At 48.3% G+C, this 19,150-nt stretch overlaps 1 long non-coding RNA gene across 1 annotated transcript; it reads left to right on the top strand.

Moving 5' to 3' along the window:
- Positions 1-9,634: 9,634 nt before the first annotated feature.
- LOC309534435 lies at positions 9,635-11,012 on the top strand. The gene is made up of 2 exons (XR_014220722.1): positions 9,635-9,758; positions 10,573-11,012. It is a non-coding gene; the product is annotated as an uncharacterized lncRNA (long non-coding RNA).
- Positions 11,013-19,150: the final 8,138 nt, after the last annotated feature.

The following is a 19,150-nucleotide window of genomic DNA, read 5'->3' as shown; positions in this document are numbered from 1 at the left end:
TGGGACTCTCCAGAGTCTCCTCCAGCACCAGAATTCAAAAGCATCAATTCTTTGGCAATCAGCCATCTTTATGGTCCAGCTCTCACTTCCATACATCACTACTGGGAAAGGCAGATATGAGAGCCACCTTCAAATATCTAAGGGCTGTCACATGGAAGATGGAGCAAGCTTGTCCATTATTTATTAATTATTATCAATTTAATTTTTATAGCACCCTATACCCTGATGTTGGGAAAGATGGAGGGCACAAGGAGAAGGGGATGACAGAGGATGAAGTGGTTGGACAGTGTTCTCAAAGCTATGAACGTGAGTTTGACCAAGCTGCGGGAGGCAGTGGAAGACAGGAGTTCCTGGTGTGCTCTGGTCCAGGGGGTCACGAAGAGGCAGATACGACTAAACAACAATAACCCGCAGGTATGTCCTCTCCGGCTCCAGATGGTAGGACTTGAACCAATGGCTTCAAGTTACAAGAAAGCAGATTCCGACCGAACATCAGGAATAACTTTCCGTTGTCAAAAATTATTTGACTGTGGAATGGAACCTCCTTCCTTGGAGGTTTCCAAGCAGAGCTTGGATGGCCATCTGCCCTGGATGCTTTAGTTGAGATTCCTGCCTTGCGGGGGGCTGGACTAGATGACCCTCGGGGTCCCTTCCAACTCCACAAATCTGTGATTCTATGAATCCTCCAACATGCAGCCTCATTGTATAGCCCTTAATTCTAGAGTTTTGAGAGAGGAAGAATAGCTCTCCTCTATTCAATTTCTCAATTTATAAAACAAACTTCATAAAAAGACCACAGAGCTACTGGCCATGATCCTGTCACCTGGCTGATGCCTGATGGCATGCTAATATTATCCCAAGTCCAGGGGAAGGAGGGAAATAAGATTTTTTGGGAACAATAACACACACACCTTATGTACAAATGCACATATTCATGATGCAATCCCCAGTATCTTTTCAACGCTCCAGAAATATTTGGCTCCTATTCCTGCCCACCCACCTCTTCCTCCTTCCTCTGGGTGGGTGGTCTGGATGAGTGCCTGCACAGAGCAGGATCCCACAGAAGTTCTCCGCGCATCTGGGCAGAGGAAGCAAGCGAGGGATGAAGACCGGCAAGGGGGTCCACTCTGGCTCCATCCTGGGGGTGCCGAAGGACTTTTGCGGCTACTCTGGAGCCAAGATCGACAGCGGCATTTAGGGTCGAAGCTCCAGCTCTCAGCCCCCACCCCATTCCCTTCCCTCCGACCCCACAAGTCCTGGTGGTGGGAGATGTGCCTGAGCAGAGAAAAGGGAGAGGAGGAAGGAATGGAACTGTGTTGTCAAGGGGAAGAACGGCCAGCGGCTTCTCCCACTTTGGGGAGGGCCCTTCTTTCCTGCGGCATTTCCCCCCTGCAGGCTGTTGTTGTTTTCGGGTGGGATTCTGTCGCACATTGGGGAAATTCAGGCTGCATGGTTACAATCGAACGGGAGGCATTCCAGGTCGCTTCCCCCAAACAACTGCGTTCTGCAGGAAGGAAAGTGATGGGGAAAAGCCCTGGGGAAGTGTGGGATGACCCCCCAGCTAGGCTATTCACAAAGGAATCAGGATGGGTGCTCCTTAAATAGCCAGCATCATTTAACCTCCCTTTCTTGGGACAAGGGATTGATTTCCTAAGGAGGAAAATGACCCATGGGTGGGACTGGGGGCTAAGCTTATATGCTCCGCTTCCAATCAAGTTTGGAGCCCGTGTCAAGAGACATCGCACTTGCTGCCTCACACATGCGCATATTCTTGGGAAGACGAACAAAGGTGGCTATGTATTGCCTCTAGGACCACAAGAACATAGGGAAGACTATAAGGCGAGCCTGCTGGATCCTGCTCTCACAGTGGCCAACCTGATGTCCAAAAGGAAACCCACAAGCAGGATTCGAACCCAAGATCTCTCTCCCTCCTGCTGTTTCCAGCAGCTGGTTCTCAGAAGCACTGCTGCCTGAAACTGTGCAGGCAGAACCACTGTGGCTAGTAGCATGGGCATAGCCAGGATTTTTTTTGGGGGGGGGAGCAGGACTTTTGTTGGGAGGGGTCAGAACCGACGTGATTGGTCAGTTAGTTAAATACTTCTGTTGCCCCCCCCCCATGGCTAGCAGCCCTCAGTAGTCCTCTCCTCCATGAAGCCTGCCTCTGAATATCAGCTAGAAGGGATCACAAGAGTGAAAGAGCTTTACCATACCCATTGAGTCAATCACCCATCTCCTACCACCCTTCTGAGAAAAACCCCAGCCTCCCACTATATGCAGTAATACCTCGGGTTACAGCTGCTTCAGGTTGTGTTTTTTCGGGTTACGGACCACCGAAACCTGGAAGTACCGGAATGAGCATGAGCAGAGGCGCCGAATCACAACCCGAGCATCCACTATACAGTGGTGCCCCGCAAGACGAATGCCTCGCAAGACGGAAAACTCGCTAGACGAAAGAGTTTTCCGTTTTGGAGGTGCTTCGCAAAACGAATCTCCTATGGGCTTGCTTCACAAGACGACAAAGTCTTGCGAGTTCCTGCTGGGTTTTTTCCCTCCCCCCCTTTTTCTAAGCCGCTAAGCCGCTTATCAGCTGATCCGATCAGCAGATAAGCCGCTAAAAGCAGCTAAAAGCCGCTAATAGCGCTAATAGCGCTAAGCAGCTTATCAGCTGATCCGATCAGCAGATAAGCCGCTAAAAGCCGCTAAAAGCCGCTAATAGCGCTAATCCGCTAATCCTTCAATGGGCTTGCTTCACAAGACGAAAAAAACCGCTAGACGAAGAGAATCACAGAACGGATTCTTTTCGTCTTGCGAGGCACCACTGTATAAGGGTCTGGTGACTTCTATTTCAGTGTATCTGAAGAAGTGTGCATGCACACGAAAGCTTACACCTAGAACAAATTTAGTTGGTCTCCAAGGTGCTATTGGACTACAGTGGTACCTCAGGTTAAGAACTTAATTCGTTCTGGATGTCCGTTCTTAACCTGAAACTGTTCTTAACCTGAAGCACCACTTTAGCTAATGGGGCTTCCCGCTGCCGCCGCACCATTTCTGTTCTTATCCTGAAGCAAATTTCTTAACCCGAGGTACTATTTCTTGGTTAGTGGAGTCTGTAACCTGAAGCATCTGTAATCTGAGGTACCACTGTATTTTTTAATTTTTTATTTCAACAGCGTCAGACCAACATGGCTACCTACCTGAATCCTGCCTGGCTTGCGAGAGGCATCTGGTTGGCTGCTGTGAGACCAGAATGCTGGAAGGACAGGAAGAAACATCGTGGACAGAATAATTGCCACACACAGGAAGAACAAGAATATAGTTTGAAGGCTTCACCTGTAGCTTTACAAATCATTTAATGCACGAATACGAATTGAAGTCGTTAATACTGCAGTTGTTGTATAAAGGTAAAGGGACCCCTGACCATTAGGTCCAGTCGTGGCCGACTCTGGGGTTGTGACGCTCATCTCGCTTTATTGGCCGAGGGAGCCGGCGTACAGCTTCCGGGTCATGTGGCCAGCATGATTAAGCCGCTTCTGGCGAACCAGAGCAGCGCATGGAAACGCCGTTTACCTTCCCGCCAAAGCGGTACCTATTTATCTACTTGCACTTTGAGGTGCTTTCGAACTGCTAGGTTGGCAGGAGCAGGGACCGAGCAACAGGAGCTCACCCCGTTGCGGGGATTCGAACCGCCGACCTTCTGATTGGCAAGTCCTAGGCTCTGTGGTTTAACCCACAGCGCCACCCGTGTCCCTACAGTTGTATAAGGGACTGTTATTTTGACTGGAGTGTAACTGAAATTAATAAGATTTTGAAATGCAGAAATAAAGTAAACCATCAATTCTAGCACATGGCGGGGAGCACCTAAATTATATAGTTTGGCATCTGAATGATTGGTATTAATAACTGTATTGTAATTTGGCATTGTTATCATGAGACTATTATGGGATTGTTGTAACTGAAAACTTATAATTATTATAAGAGTCATAAAAAAAGAGAACAGGGTGCTGGACATCTTCAGCTTTTAATTGCTCCAGCAGGACTCTGTTGTTTCTCCAGGACCCTGGAAAGAGAAGGGTACAGTGGTACCTCGGGTTACAGACGCTTCAGGTTACAGACTCCGCTAACCCAGAAATAGCAGTACCTCGGGTTAAGAACTTTGCTTCAGGATGAGAACAGAAATTGTGCTCCAGCGGCGTGGCAGCAGCAGGAGGCCCCATTAGCTAAAGTGGTGCTTCAGGTTAAGAACAGTTTCAGTTTCCTTCTCTGGCCATTGGCTAATGCAAATAAAGTTTTATCTCTCAAAGTGGTACCTCAGGTTCAGAACAGTTTCAGGTTAAGAACGGACCTCCGGAACGAATTAAGTTCTTAACCAGAGGTACCACTGTAATTTTTACTAAAGCTGTCATTGTGCTGCAAAACAAACAAAGAAAGATATGGTGTCTCCATTTTTGCTTCCTAGAGTCTTTTCCGCAGCTCGCTTCTCAACCCTCTCTGTCCTTTGCACTTTTTAGGTTTCCCCTCCGCTCTGCTTCTCTCGCTGTGCTTCAGCATCTCGTCCGAGTGCCCTGGGCCTGGCCTCTGCCTCGTCTTCCAGGGCCCCTTGGCCTCAACCGCGACCAACCCTGGAGCCATTTATAGCCTGGAGCCAGCCTGGCAGCCCAACGTTACCGCATGTCTGAGGGAATGTGAATCAATGACCAAGAGCCTCTTGTAGCCGGCCGGGAAACTCCCGTGGGGAAGTAGGCTGGGACGGAGGCGAGCGAAAGAAACCCCAATACGTGCCCAGAATAACGCAAGGAGTGGTCAGCTCTGCAAAGGGGCAGAGGGACGCCAGTCAGGGACAGCCAGCTCCATCGCTGAGGCTGTGCCTCTCCCCTCCTCTCCCCACGCCCAGCTCTGAAGGTGGGCGAATTTCGGGTAGAGCCAAACTCCTGGGAACCAGACAGGAAGGAGACGTCAGCAGCTCTTGGGGTAACTCAAACCAGATGCTGCTGCTCTGGTTCCCAGCCAGGGCCACGGGGTGGTCACTGGGAGGGACTGGTCAGGGGTTGTCGGCAGGAAACGGTCTGGGAGGAAACTCTCCCGGCTCAAGGAAAGGCGGAAGGAGCTCGCTGGCACCGCAGAGGAGGCCTCTCGCTTAGCAACCTCACGTCGCTTCCCGGAGGCTGTGGGACATTGCGACACTACCTGGGTGTCGTAAGGACAGAAGAAGGGCCTGCAGGATCAGGCCAATGGCCCATTGAGTCCAGCATCCGGTTCTCGCATCGGCCAATGCACGGTTTGGCCCAAGGCATTTTGGCTTCTGAACTGCAAAATGGGATCTGCCTTTGTCACGGTCTGGTTCATGGGTGATCGAAGTCCCGGCAGGGGACGTTGGGACCGGGGGCAACATGGCAGGGTGGGAGCAGGAAAGCGGGTCCAGAAGCCAGGAGTCAGGAGCCAAGAGTCTGAGGGTCAGAGAGCCAGGAGTCAAGAAGTCAGGGGTCCGAGGATCAGGAAGCAAGGAGTCACGAAGTCAGGGGTCCGAGGATCAGGAAGCAAGGAGTCACGAAACGATGCCTTATGAGGAACGGCTAAGGGAGCTGGGCATGTTTAGCCTGGAGAAGAGGAGGTTAAGGGGTGATATGATAGCCATGTTCAAATATAGAAAAGGATGTCACATAGAGGAGGGAGAAAGGTTGTTTTCTGCTGCTCCGGAGAAGCGGACACGGAGCAATGGATCCAAACTACAAGAAAGAAGATTCCACCTAAACATTAGGAAGAACTTCCTGACAGTAAGAGCTGTTTGACAGTGGAATTTGCTGCCAAGGAGTGTGGTGGAGTCTCCTACTTTGGAGGTCTTTAAGCAGAGGCTTGACAACCATATGTCAGGAGTGCTCTGATGGTGTTTCCTGCTTGGCAGGGGGTTGGACTCGATGGCCCTTGTGGTCTCTTCCAACTCTATGATTCTATGATTCTACGAAGTCAGGGGTCCGAGGATCAGGAAGCAAGGAGTCACGAAGTCAGGGGTCTGAGGATCAGGAAGCAAGGAGTCACGAAGTCAGGGGTCCAAGGATCAGGAAGCAAGAAGCCAAACACAGCAAGGCAGGAAGCGTGTTGCTGTGGTAAAGAGCTGAAAGGAAATACTGACCTTATATCCCTTCCCAGCTCTTGCCACCAGGTGCTGTGAGTTACCAATCGGCCTCACCTGTGTGGCAGCACCTTGCCTCTTCAGAACAAACTTAGGAAGGCCCCAGTCCTGCAAAGTCCTATTGGTCACAGGGCCTGGCTCCTGCACGCACTCCTGACAGCCTCCTTGCCAGGGAGGAAGTGGAGAGTGAACATTCAAACCGGGAACAAAGAGAGCAATAGAATTGTAGAGTTGGAAGGGACCCTGAGGGTCATCTAGTTCAGCCCTTGAAATGCAGGAATCTCAGCTAAAGCATCCATGACAGATGGCCATCCAGCCTCTGCTTAGAAACCCCCAAGGAAGGAGAGTCTACCATCACCTGTGTGACAGCTCTTGCTGTCCAAACGTTCTTCCTGATGTTTCGTGGTAATCTCCTTTCTTGCAACTTGAAGCCACTGCTTCGAGTCCTACCCTCCAGAGCAGGAGGAAACAAGCTTGTTCCCTCTTCCATGGGACAGCCCTTGAGATATTTGTAGATGGCTGTCGTATCGCCTCTCAGTCTCCGAAACATCCCCAGCTCCTTCAACCATTCCTCATAAGGCAACCTCGATCATCTTGGCCGCTCTCCTCTGCAATCAAAATCGACTTTGAGATCTGCTGCCCCTCTGGATCCTGCTGCCTGAGGCAGTTGCCTTCCCTTGCTTCATGGTTGGGCCGGCCCTGGGCTGACCAGAGGCCTATGGGAAACTTTAGCTGAGATGCTTGAGCTGAGATTGCTGCATTGCAGGGCATTGGATTAGAGGACCCTTAGAGTGCCGTAAACAAAAATGTGCCCTTTTCCCTTATGGGGTACCCAAGAGCCCATATAGAGTCCTTACGTAGGTTCCCTATTGGCAGGAGAAAATAACAGAGGCCAACCGGAGAATATTGAGAAGCAAAGCAGCTAGTAAGCCTGATCTTTATTGATCTGTTGCAACAGGGTGCTCCCCTCACACGCAGGAAAGGAGGAGGAACCCAGAACCAAGGTGTGTCTGCCCTTATATAGACATTTTAAATTTCCTGCCCTGGAGCTCAAGACCACCGCTCCATATATCATACATACATCACAGAAAGGGCGGTCTACAGCAGAAATCTGAGTGCTTTGTTTACCTCCTGTCTGCCAGGTTACCTGTTTAATGGTCACTTGATTGGATTGCCTGGGGAGCCTGGCCAGTCTTTTGTAATGATAAATACTTAGTTCCTGGGCCAGGTCACAGGCTCACACCCTATTCTGTATCTGAAGAAGTGCATGCACACGAAAGCTCATACCAAGAACTAACTTAGTTGGTCTTTAAGGTGCTACTGGAAGGAATTTTTTTATTTTGACTATGGCAGACCAACACGGCTACCTATCTGTAACCCTATTCATGTGTTAAATGTGCCCTTAAGACAGGATTTGTGAAGGAAAAGACAATGGGGAGGCTTTTCCATTTTCCTTTGACCTTGCAGAGAAAACATTTGGTCAGTTTGGGAATCAAAAATGGTTCCAGGTCGGTCTTCCTGTGCTGATCTATGTACGTGCTTGGTTGGTACATTTAACATATATCTAAGACCTCAAAATTCCTATCGCAAGAGGACTCCACAATTCTATGTTTCTCCTGAAGTCAAACCACCACCACTGCTGCTATACCACCCTGGCCAGGCCCCCCTATCTTCAAGAGTGCTCTTAACACCTCTTAATGCAGGTACCCAGACGCATCTGTCGTTGTCATTGTTTGTCCCAGGGCAGCGCCAGCATCCTCTCAGTAGCCCTTCCTTGCCACGAGGTCAACCCGAAGACTTGGCATCTGGCTGGGTCTATCCCTTGGTCAGTCTATTTTGGCTGGAAAAGGCAGCCAGCGACGCCAGGCTGGTCCCTGACTCACTTTCCTTCCTCAGTTGGAATCTGACGGTGGGGGTTGAAAAGAGACAGACAGAGGGAGGGAGGGAGGGAGTGACTTTCTTTTGGCCAGCGTCAGTGAAAGGGAGTCTGAAAGAGGTTGGATGTGACAGTCCTGGCCAGCGAGCCAAGTCTGAGTGTGCTGGCACCGTTCAGAGGAGATGTGTGACGTTGGCTGGTCTGTTTGTTTTTAGGGAAAGTGTTTTGCTCCTCTGCAAAGGCGCTGGGAAAGGGGAGGATGTGGAAAAGGGCACAGGGGTAGGTGGAGCAGGAAAACTCTCCCCCCAAATGCCGGGGACCTTTAAACTCTTGGAAGGAGACAGTTCAGGCCTTAGGCCAGCAGGACCTGCGTTCAAATCCGTGCACAGCCACAAGGATTGAAAACTGGCCATTCCCCCAGCTTCTCTCTCAGCTAAACCGCCCTCAAAGGGCTGTAAATTAAATGCTCATCAATTTACAAGGCAAACACATACATAGGTATGTAAACCACGTGTCTGAAATAGTACAGGAGAACAATCCTGAAACCATTTTGACTCTCCCAAATTGACCTCAAAAGTTTCTCTGCAAGGAGGAAGGAAATGGGAAAGCCTCTCCATTGTCTTTTGCTTAGGGCATGTTTAGGGTGAGCCTGTGACCTGGATTCAGGAATTAAATTATTTACCATCACAAAAGAATTGCCAGGCTACCCAGGTAATGCAATCAGTGACCATTATCAGGTATCCTGGCAGGCAAGATTTCTGCTGTAGACCACCTCCTACTGTAACGTATGTATGATGTTTTTTGGGGGTGGTCTTGAGCTATGGGGTGGGCAATTTCAAAAGTCTATATCTCCTCCCTCCTGCATGTGGTGAGTGGGGACCCTGTTGCAACAGTGGTGACTGGGAACGGCCACCGAGACCATATAACACCGGTCTTGAAAAACCTACATTGGCTCCCAGTACGTTTCCAAGCACAATTCAGTGTTGGTGCTGACCTTTAAAGCCCCAAACGGCCTCGGTCCAGTATACCTGAAGGAGCGTCTCCACCTCCATCGTTCTACCCGGACACTGAGGTCCAGCGCTGAGGGCCTTCTGGCGGTTCCCTCCCTGCGAGAAGCCAAGTTACAGGGAACCAGGCAGAGGGCCTTCTTGGTGGTGGCACCCGCCCTGTGGAACACCCTCCCACCAGATGTCAAAGAGAACAACAACTACCAGAGTTTTAGAAGACATCTGAAGGCAGCCCTGTTTAGGGAAGCTTTTAATGTTTGATGTATCATAGTATTTTAATATTCTTTTGGAAGCCGCCCAGAGTGGCTCGGGAAACCCAGCCAGATGGGCGGGGTATAAATAAATTATTATTATTATTATTATTATTATTATTATTATTATTATTATTATTATTATTATCAGGCTTCCTAGCTGCTTTGCTTCTCAGTATTCTCTGGTTGGCCTCTGTTATTTCCTCCTACCGCTAGGGAACCCACTTAAGGACTCTATATGGGCTCTTGGGTAAGGGAAGAGGAGCAGATTTTGTTTACATCAGTGCCAACCCCTTGCAGTAGTGATGGAGTCCTCACTTGGCCCTACAAGGACACTCCTTTTTCCCAGACAGACCTTCACCTCTTTCATGGGATTGCAGACTGTTATGGAAAAATCTATGTGCGAGGCTGCTCAGTCACCCAGATCGTCAGGCAGAGCCCTGCGGAATAAAGGAAGGAGTCCAGCCACCAACCGGAGCAAATAGCTGTAGACCAAAGTTTATTTCGCAACAGGTTCAAAGAGGAATTTTGAACCCCGAGGATGGGGAGACAAGGACTTTTAAAACTTCCCCACCATATCCCAGAATACAGTTCGTGCAGCATCATTGCTACATCATTGCTACATCACTGACATGTCACAAAAGGGGAGGGGTAGACAAGGAGAGGTTAGGGACTTAGGTGGCGCTGTGGGCTAAACCACAGAGCCTTGGACTTGCTGATCAGAAGGTCGGTGGTTCGAATCCCCGTGACGGGGTGAGCTCCTGTTGCTCTGTCCCTGCTCCTGCCAACCTAGCAGTTCAAAAGCACATCAAAGTGCAAGTAGATAAATAGGTACCACTCTGGCGGGAAGGTAAACAGCGTTTCCATGCGCTGCTCTGGTTCGCCAGAAGCGGCTTAGTCATGCTGGCCACATGACCTGGAAGCTGTACACCAGCTCCCTCAGCCAATAAAGCGAGATGAGCACCGCAACCCCAGAGTCGGTCACGACTGGACCTAATGGTCAGGGGTCCCTTTACCTTTTTAGACAGGGGTTACACTAGTTCAGTCTTGGCAAACAGGTCCAGACAAGTCCTTGGTTCAAAATTAGCATAAGCAGAGATGTCAGGGCAAGACCCAGGTATAAGCACCTCTGAAGTCCCACCACCCAAAGTACAAGAGAACTTCCTTTGCATGCCTGGCCCCTTGGCAAGTCCAGTGATGGGATTAGGCTTTCCTTGGCCAACAATCAGCTCAGCAATTGTCACCTCTGGGCACTTCCTGGAGTCCTTTTTCAAGGGGAAAATAGCTTTGGAATGGAGGAAACTGGCAAAGGGGTTGATTTTATATTATTTTTAAAGCTAGGTAACTTCCCTGAGCTGTCAAGTTGAAAGGATACATTCAGGCATAATATTTGTAACATTTAACAACTTTAAAGATGTCCCCCCCCCTCCCTGTAATTTCCGTAACAAGACTTTTCCCCCTTCCTGCCCTCTCGTACTGGATACCCCCCTTCCTTCCCTGGGACTGCTGATCTTATCTCCGATTACTCACTGAGCCTAGTGGGTGGCGGAAGGAGCAAACGGACTTTGCATGGACAAAAGGGCTGGGTCAGGGCTGCAGCTACAGCTCATCCTCCAAAAGGCGTATATGCCTAAGTACTTTTCATTTTAAAAAGCAGAGACATCACCTTGCCAACAAAGGTCCGTCTAGTTAAAGGTATGGCTTTCCCAGTACTGATGTATGGAAGTGAGAGCTGGACCATAAAGAAGGCTGATCGCCAAAGAATGGATGCTTTTGGATTCTGGTGCTGGAGGAGACTCTTGAGAGTCCCATGGACTGCAAAAAGATCAAACCTCTCCATTCTGAAGGAAATCAGCCCTGGGTGCTCACTGGAAGGACAGATCCTGAAGCTGAGGCTCCAAGACTTTGGCCACCTGGAAAAAACCCTGATGTTGGGAAAGATGGAGGGCACAAGGAGAAGGGGACGACAGAGGACGAGATGGTGGGACAGTGTTCTCGAAGCTACCAGCATGAGTTTGACCAAACTGCGGGAGGCAGTGGAAGACAGGAGTGCCTGGCGTGCTCTGGTCCAGGGGGTCACGAAGAGTCGGACACGACTAGACGACTAAACAACAACACTTTTCATTTAAATAACAAGTACTGCTTAGCATTTATGCAGCAGTTGCCTTCCTTCAAGATCCAAACAAAGACCTGGGCTACTGCAGTGCTACTTCCAAGCTATCTCCCTCCCACCCTCCCAAAAAATAATCTATCACCAAATAATGTTCCCTTTATTGCTCCAATAAAATAAATAAAATAAAATAATAACAATAACAACAATACTTTTATTATTTATAGCCTGCCCATCTGCAGAGTGAATGCAAGCTTCCAACCATCACATAGTTCTTCTTTAAAAGTAAGGCAATGTTCTTCAAATCTGAAAACTTGTGTGCTTCCCTGAAAAGATTTTGTTATGAGTTTGGGGTGGGGTGGGCAGGAAGCTGGATGCTGAGACCCTTCTAAGCCCTGAATTCCAGCAAGTGTTCAAATAATATCCAGGCTAAGTTCTGGTGAAGTCATTGTCTGGGTCATGCGTAGGCAACCTAAGGCCCAGGGGCTGGATCCGGCCCAATCGCCTTCTTAATCCGGCCCCTGGATGGTCCTGGAATCAGCTTGTTTTTACATGAGTAGAATGTGTCCTTTTATTTAAAATGCATCTCTGGGTTATTTGTGGGGCATAGGAATTTGTTTAACCCCAATATACCGTAGTCTGGCCCCCCACAAGTTCTGAGGGACAGTGGACTGGCCCCCTGCTGAAAATGTTTGCTGACCCCTGGCCTGGGTGAAGAACCATTAAGGGGGGGGGAGGGGTTCTGACTGGATCCAAAAGCTGACAGAATATGCAGAATGAGATGGTCTATTACAGGGGTCTGCAACCTTTAAGACAAAAAGAGCCACTTGGACCCGTTTCCGAAAAAACAACAACAACTGGGAGCCGCAAAAACATTGCAATATTTAAAACAAATATAACACTGCATATATTGTTTCTTGCCTTGATATACAGGATCGTGCAGTCAGCTGTCAATCCCAAGAAAAAAGGACAAATTAATAGCTAATTAAAATATTTAATTTACAACCAGGTAACCAGGTTAATGGGACTTTTGCTCCTGAACCTCAGTGCTCAGTGTCTGCACATCAGGGCTGTAAGACGTCACCTTCATTTTCACACAGGCTTGCAAGCTGTCATCTGTGAGGCGTGATCGGTGTTTGTTTTTAATATAGTTCATGTTGGAGAAGACCTGCTCACATACATATGTGGAAGAGACCACAAGGGCCATCGAGTCCAACCCCCTGCCAAGCAGGAAACACCATCAGAGCACTCCTGACATATGGTTGTCAAGCCTCTGCTTAAAGACCTCCAAAGTAGGAGACTCCACCACACTCCTTGGCAGCAAATTCCACTGTCAAACAGCTCTTACTGTCAGGAAGTTCTTCCTAATGTTTAGGTGGAATCTTCTTTCTTGTAGTTTGGATCCATTGCTCCGTGTCCGCTTCTCCGGAGCAGCAGAAAACAACCTTTCTCCCTCCTCTATGTGACATCCTTTTCTATATTTGAACATGGCTATCATATCACCCCTTAACCTCCTCTTCTCCAGGCTAAACATGCCCAGCTCCCTTAGCCGTTCCTCATAAGGCATCGTTTCCAGGCCTTTGACCATTTTGGTTGCCCTCCTCTGGACACGTTCCAGTTTGTCAGTGTCCTTGAATTGTGGTGCCCAGAACTGGACACAGTACTCCAGGTGTGGTCTGACCAGAGCAGAATACAGTGGCACTATTACTTCCCTTGATCTAGATGCTATACTCCTATTGATGCAGCCCAGAATTGCATTGGCTTTTTTAGCTGCCGCGTCACACTGTTGGCTCATGTCAGTTTGTGGTCAACCAAGACTCCTAGATCCTTTTCACATGTACTGCTCTCAAGCCAGGTGTCCCCCATCTTGTATTTGTGCCTCTCATTTTTTTTGCCCAACAGTTGAAGGAACCGGGTATGTTTTGCCTGGAAAATATTAATAATAATAATTGATAATTTTTAAAAAAAATATATTTATACCCTCCCCAGCCAAGACCAGGCTCAGGGCAGCTAACACCAGGTATAAAAACAATTGATTAAAATACAACATTAAAATGCAGCCTCATTTCAGTAGAAACTCAGGGCGGTTAACACCAATAAAATCACAGTAAAATCACATAATGGGGGGGGGGAAGGTGGAAAAAAACCCCAATTTAAAATACAGGCTAAAATGCAATATAAAATGCAGCCTCGTTTTAAAATAGCCAATAAATCAAGACCATAAGGGGAGGGCAACATAAGGGTCAGGCTGAGTCCAAACCACAGGCTAGGCGGAACAGCTCTGTCTTGCAGGCCCTGCGGAAAGATGTCAAGTCCCGCAGGGCCCTGGTCTCTTGTGACAGAGCGTTCCACCATGTCGGGGCCAGTGCTGAAAAGGCCCTGGCCCTAGTTGAGACCAATCTAACCTCCTTGAGGCTCGGGACCTCCAAAGTGTTGTCATTTGTGGACCTTCAGGTCCTCCGCGGGGCATACCAGGAGAGGCAGTCCCGTAGAAAAGAGGCTGTGAGAAGAGAAACGAAAGCCATCATCAAATATCTGTCACGTGAAAAAGGGAGCAAGCTTGTTTTCTCCAGCTCTGGAGGGTAGGATTCGAACCCATGGCTTCAAATTGCAGGAAAGGAGATGCCGATGAAACATTCAGAATTTTTTTTTTTACAGTAAGAGCCGTTTGGCAGTGGAACAGACTCCCACGAGAGAAGGTGGACTCTCCTTCCTTGGAGGTTTTTTTAAGCAGAGGTTGGATGACCATCTGTCATGGATGCTTGAGCTGAGATTCCTGCATTTCAGGGGGTTGGACTAGATGACCCCTGGGTCCCTTCCATTCTACGATTCTATAAGTGGCATTTAGTGATGCCCTATAAGCTAGATGTGTACTTTGTGATGAGATGAGATCTTTTCTCTCCATCCACCTCTCTTGGGTAGCGTTTCCTTCCAGCCTTTCCCGGTTCAAGGAAGACCATTCTTCTCCACTCAAGATTAGTTTCGTACAGAGCTTCTCATTGATGCTTTGCTTCCCTTGGGAAGAGAATCGACCTCCATCGCTTTCCAGATGTGGTTTTGCAGATTGACCAGTTCCTAATAATTGGTGTTCAGGGATGACCTTTGCAGAGCCCTCATGACTTGCAGGCAGGCAACACATACAAAGGGTCTTTGTGGGTTTTGGAAACATGCCTGTGGACAGCAAGAATTGGGGATAATATGTGCAATTCTTCTACTCTCTCTGTTCCTGGGTCATGCTGTAGCCTTATTGGAGTTCACCGATTGGTGAAGGCAAGGACTCGATGGCCCTTGTGGTCTCTTCCAACTCTAGGATTCTATGATTCTATGAACTGTTCCTCATCAGGTTTGGTTTCCAGATCATCTTGGTCACCCTCCTCTGCACACGTCCTGCCTTGCCCCCATGGGCTCCTTCAGCAGACTCAGACAGGGCCAGGCTTGTGAAACACCCTGGGCAACCTCTCCTGAATGCCATTCTGGGACGCTGCAGCCAGCTGGATGCCCTCTTGGGAAGGAGATTCTATATAGAGAACCATCCAATCCCAGGGCAGAGAGAGCTATGCAGGGGCTGGTCTGGCAAGCCTGCTGACTGGCAGCTCAGCAGAAGCCTGAGTGGAGGAGCCTGCAGGGAACTGAGGAGCTGGGCCGGTGTCATAGAACTGCAAAGTTGGAAGGGACACCAAGAGGCATCTAGTCCAACCCCCTTTCAGTGCAGGAATCTCAAATAAATCACCCCTGACAGATGGTGTGATAAGAATTTTAAGGTCTTAGATATATAATAAATGTACCAAGGACGTACATAGATCAGCACAGGAAGACGGACCTGAAACCATTTTTGATTCCCAAACTGACCAAATGTTATCTCTGCAAGGTCAAAGGAAAATGGAAAAGCCTCCCCATTCTCTTTTCCTTCACAAATCCTGTCTTTAGGGTATGTCTGTGTTTGAATAGGGTAAGCCTGTGACCTGGCCCAGAAACTAAGTATTTGTCATTACAAAAGACTGGCCAGGCTCCCCAGGGTATCCAATCAAGTAAGCATTAACAGGTAACCTGCCAGACAGGAGATAAACAACACACTCAGATTTCTGCTGTACACCGCCCTTTCCGTGATGTAGGTATGATGTGTCTGGGGTGGTGGTCTTGGGTTACACCCCTTCTGTGATGTATGTATGATGAATGGAGGGGTGGTCTTGAGCTCCAGGGCAGGGAATATAAAATGTCTATATAAGGGCAGACACACCTGGGTTCTGGGTTCCTCCTCCTTTTCTGCGTGTGAGGGGAGCACCCTGTTGCAACAGATCAATAAAGATCAGGCTTACTAGCTGCTTTGCTTCTCAATATTCTCTGGTTGGGAACCTACGTAAGGACTCTATACGGGCTCTTGGATACCCCAAAAGGGGAAAAGGGCAGATTTTGTTTACAACAATGGCCACCGAACCTCTGCTTAAAAGCCTCCAAGGAAGGAGAGCCCACCACTTCTAGTGGGAGACTGTTCCACTGTCAAACAGTCAGCAATCAAAAAGGCACATACAATATTACTGGTTCCTCTGCTCACCAGACAGGCAAGAAAAGGGAGTTCACCCACCTGGAGCACCCAGAATCAAGGGCCACGACTCTCCTCCGCTTACCTGCTGCCCCAGGGGTGCACACCTGGAACCCAGGGCATAAGAACATAATAATAGTCTGCTGGATCACGTCAGTGGCTCATCCAGCCCACCATCCTCTGCTCACAGCGGTTGACCAGATGCCTGCAGGAAACCAGCAAGCAGGATTCGAACGCAAGACCCCTCTCCCTTCTTGCAGTTTCCAGCAACTGGGAGTCAGAAGCATTGTGGTCTCCAACTGTATAGCACAGAGCATACAGAGCAGAGTCATCCCGGCTGGGCCTCTCTTCCACAGATTTGCCTAATCTTTTTTTTAAAGCCACCTTTTTAAAAAGCGGGTGGCGCTATGGGTTAAACCACAGAGCCTAGGGCTTGCCGATCGGAAGGTCGGCGGTTCGAATCCCTGTGATGGGGTGAGCTTCCGTTGCTCAGTCCCTGCTCCTGCCAACCTGGCAGTTCGAAAGCATGCCAGTGCAAGTAGATAAATAGGTACCACTCCGGCGGGAAGGTAAATGGCGTTTCCGTGCGCTGCTCTGGTTCGTCACATGACCCGGAAAATGTCTGCAGACAAAACGCCGGCTCCCTCGGCCAGTAAAGTGAGATGAGCGCCACAACCCCCCGAGTCGTCCGCAACTGGACTTAACGGTCAGGGGTCCTTTACCTTTACCTAGTGACCAAAAGTCCAGAGGTAGCATTATTATCAATTTATGATGGGGTGGGAAGTTCGCAGACTATGGAGGACTTGCTCACAAATTTATTGACAGCTGCACAAATCATGATAGCTAGGAAGTGGAAGGGGCAAGCGGAATGTAAAACGGAAGAATGGTATAAAGAGGTGTGGGATATAGCTATTAGTGATAAATTAACATGTGCCATTAACGTAAGACGGGGAATATGCAGAAGAAATTATTTTGAGGAGATATGGAAGGTGTTTGTAGAATTTGTATTGTTCAAACGGAAAGGGGTCAAACCATCGCAAGAGGTGTTGAAATTCTGGCAGGTTGGATAGTGTTACGGAAGGGGGGGGCATGTCTTCTTCACTACAATATATTTGCTCAATTTCTCTAGGACTCCATCACCCCTCCCCTGTCCTCCATAATCTCTCAAGTAATCCAGTCAAAATCACTCTGCCAAACCCTTCCTCCAGGCGATGCCAGGTGACAGACTATGCAAACATGGACCATTGCCTTCTCAGGATGTGCTTATCTGCGCATATCTCCAGCTCTCTGCATATTCACCCCTCCCTCCTCCATATGTTAATCTGTGTAACCCAACCTCTTCTTAATGTATTCATGATGTAACTGGGATGTATTTTGCACTGTATTCTGGGATATGGAGGGAAATTTCAAAAGTTCATGTCACCCCTTTCTCACTGTTCAATCTCGCCTTGAACCTGTTGCGCAATAAACTTGGACCTTCTGCAGTTTGCTCCTGTGTCCGGCTGAGCTCATTTTCTTCCGCAGGGACCCACGGACTTAGTCCGATGAGCTGGGTGGCAGAGTAACCCCGCACCCAGATTTTAGCCGTAACAGATAGTTACAATGGAATGGTCTCGGTGGGGAGGTCCACAACTTTATTCCTATTTATTTATGATTATTACTTTGTCAAAAAAAAAAAAAGCAACCACCTAGGCTGAAGGCCGCGGAGGACCTTAATAGCAACACCCTAGAGGTCCCGGGCCCTAAGGAAGTCAGATTAGCCTCAACCAGAGCCAGGGCCTTTTCAGCACTGGCCCCGGCCTGGTGGGACGCTCTGTCTCATGAGACCAGGGCCCTGCAGGATCTGATTTCTTTCCGCAGGGCCTGTAAGACAGAGTTGTTCCGCCTGGCTTTTGGCTTGGAATCAACTTGATCCACTTCCCCTCTTTCCTTTCTCCTTCTGTGATGGAACTCCTATTTGGGGACTTCCCTGGCTTTTTTCTGGCCCACGTAGGACCAGTCTGGATAGTTGGCCTTGGTGAAGTCAAAAAGTATTTGATTTGAGTTCCTACTGAAATGAGGCTGCATTTTAATGTTGTATTTTAATCTTGTTTTTAAGTTGTATTTTAATCAATTGTTTTTATACCTGGTGTTAGCCACCCTGAGCCTGGTCTTGGCTGGGGAGGGCAGGGTATAAATTTATTTATTTATTTATTTATTTATCATCATCATCAGTGCCTCCGGTGAGATAAAGTTTTGTAGTTTAACTGTGTGCTGTGCAAAGGAGTCCTTTCGTTTCTCTGCCCCGAATCTTCCAACATTCAGCTTCATTGGACGTCTGCAAGTTTTCACGTTGTGAGAGTAGGAGGAAGAAATTCTCAATGCCGTATGTTAGAATGACGTTGGTTTAGAAATTATGTGGTTTCTAGCTGTAATGATTAAGTAAAAAGAAAAGAAAGGTTAAAAAAAATTTAAATGGATAATAAGGAAGAGGATTTGCTGAATTAAAATTTGGGAATTGGAATACAGAAAGGGGAGTTACGAGGAAGTCGGGGAAGTAAGTTACAAGAAAATAAGGGATTGAAATTATACTTGTTTTTTGTGTTTTTCTTTTTTCTTCTTTTGTTGTTTGTTTGTATTAATGTTTTGTTTTGTTATTATATAATTTGTGAAACTTCAATAAAAATCTTTAAAAAAACAAAAGAAAGAAATTCTCAATGCCGTAATCTTATAAAACCCAATGCATAATTTTATAAGCTTCAATCGTGCCACTTCTTTTCAGTAATAAGAGTGTCCCCAGGGCCTTAAGACTGCACTGTCCCTTCCCCGTTGCTAGCGCAGGACGTAGCAAGCCAGAATTGTAAGGTTGGAAGGGAACCTGGGGGTCATCTAGTCCAACCCTGCAGGAATTTCCCTGCTGCACTCAGAAAAATACAGCCCCCCCTCCTTTGGAGGACGCAAGGCAAAGGACTGGTACTTGAATCTGTACATTTATTTACATTCAGCCAGGAGTGGCAAGGGGTGAGGGCGCTGGGGGCACATCAAGAGATCACTCAGCCAGACACAACGGGGGGGGCAGCAACTGCTTTTTTTCCCATGGGGAGGCACCGTGACAAACTCAAGCTGGAGACCTTCGTGGAACTGGGGGAAAGCTTAGTAAATCAGTAGACACAGGATCCGCCCTCCCGCAACTGTCAGAAAATACACGCTATCCCAACCCAGCCTCCAGCCTCAGACCAAAGTTAAAATGGGCAGAAAAA

Source organism: Podarcis vaucheri (genome assembly GCF_965113315.1).
Source record: "Podarcis vaucheri genome assembly, chromosome: 6".
In the NCBI taxonomy this organism is placed as follows: Eukaryota; Metazoa; Chordata; class Lepidosauria; order Squamata; family Lacertidae; genus Podarcis; species Podarcis vaucheri.
Note: the sequence above shows the minus strand (reverse complement) of the source record. Positions and strands in the feature narration are given on the sequence as shown.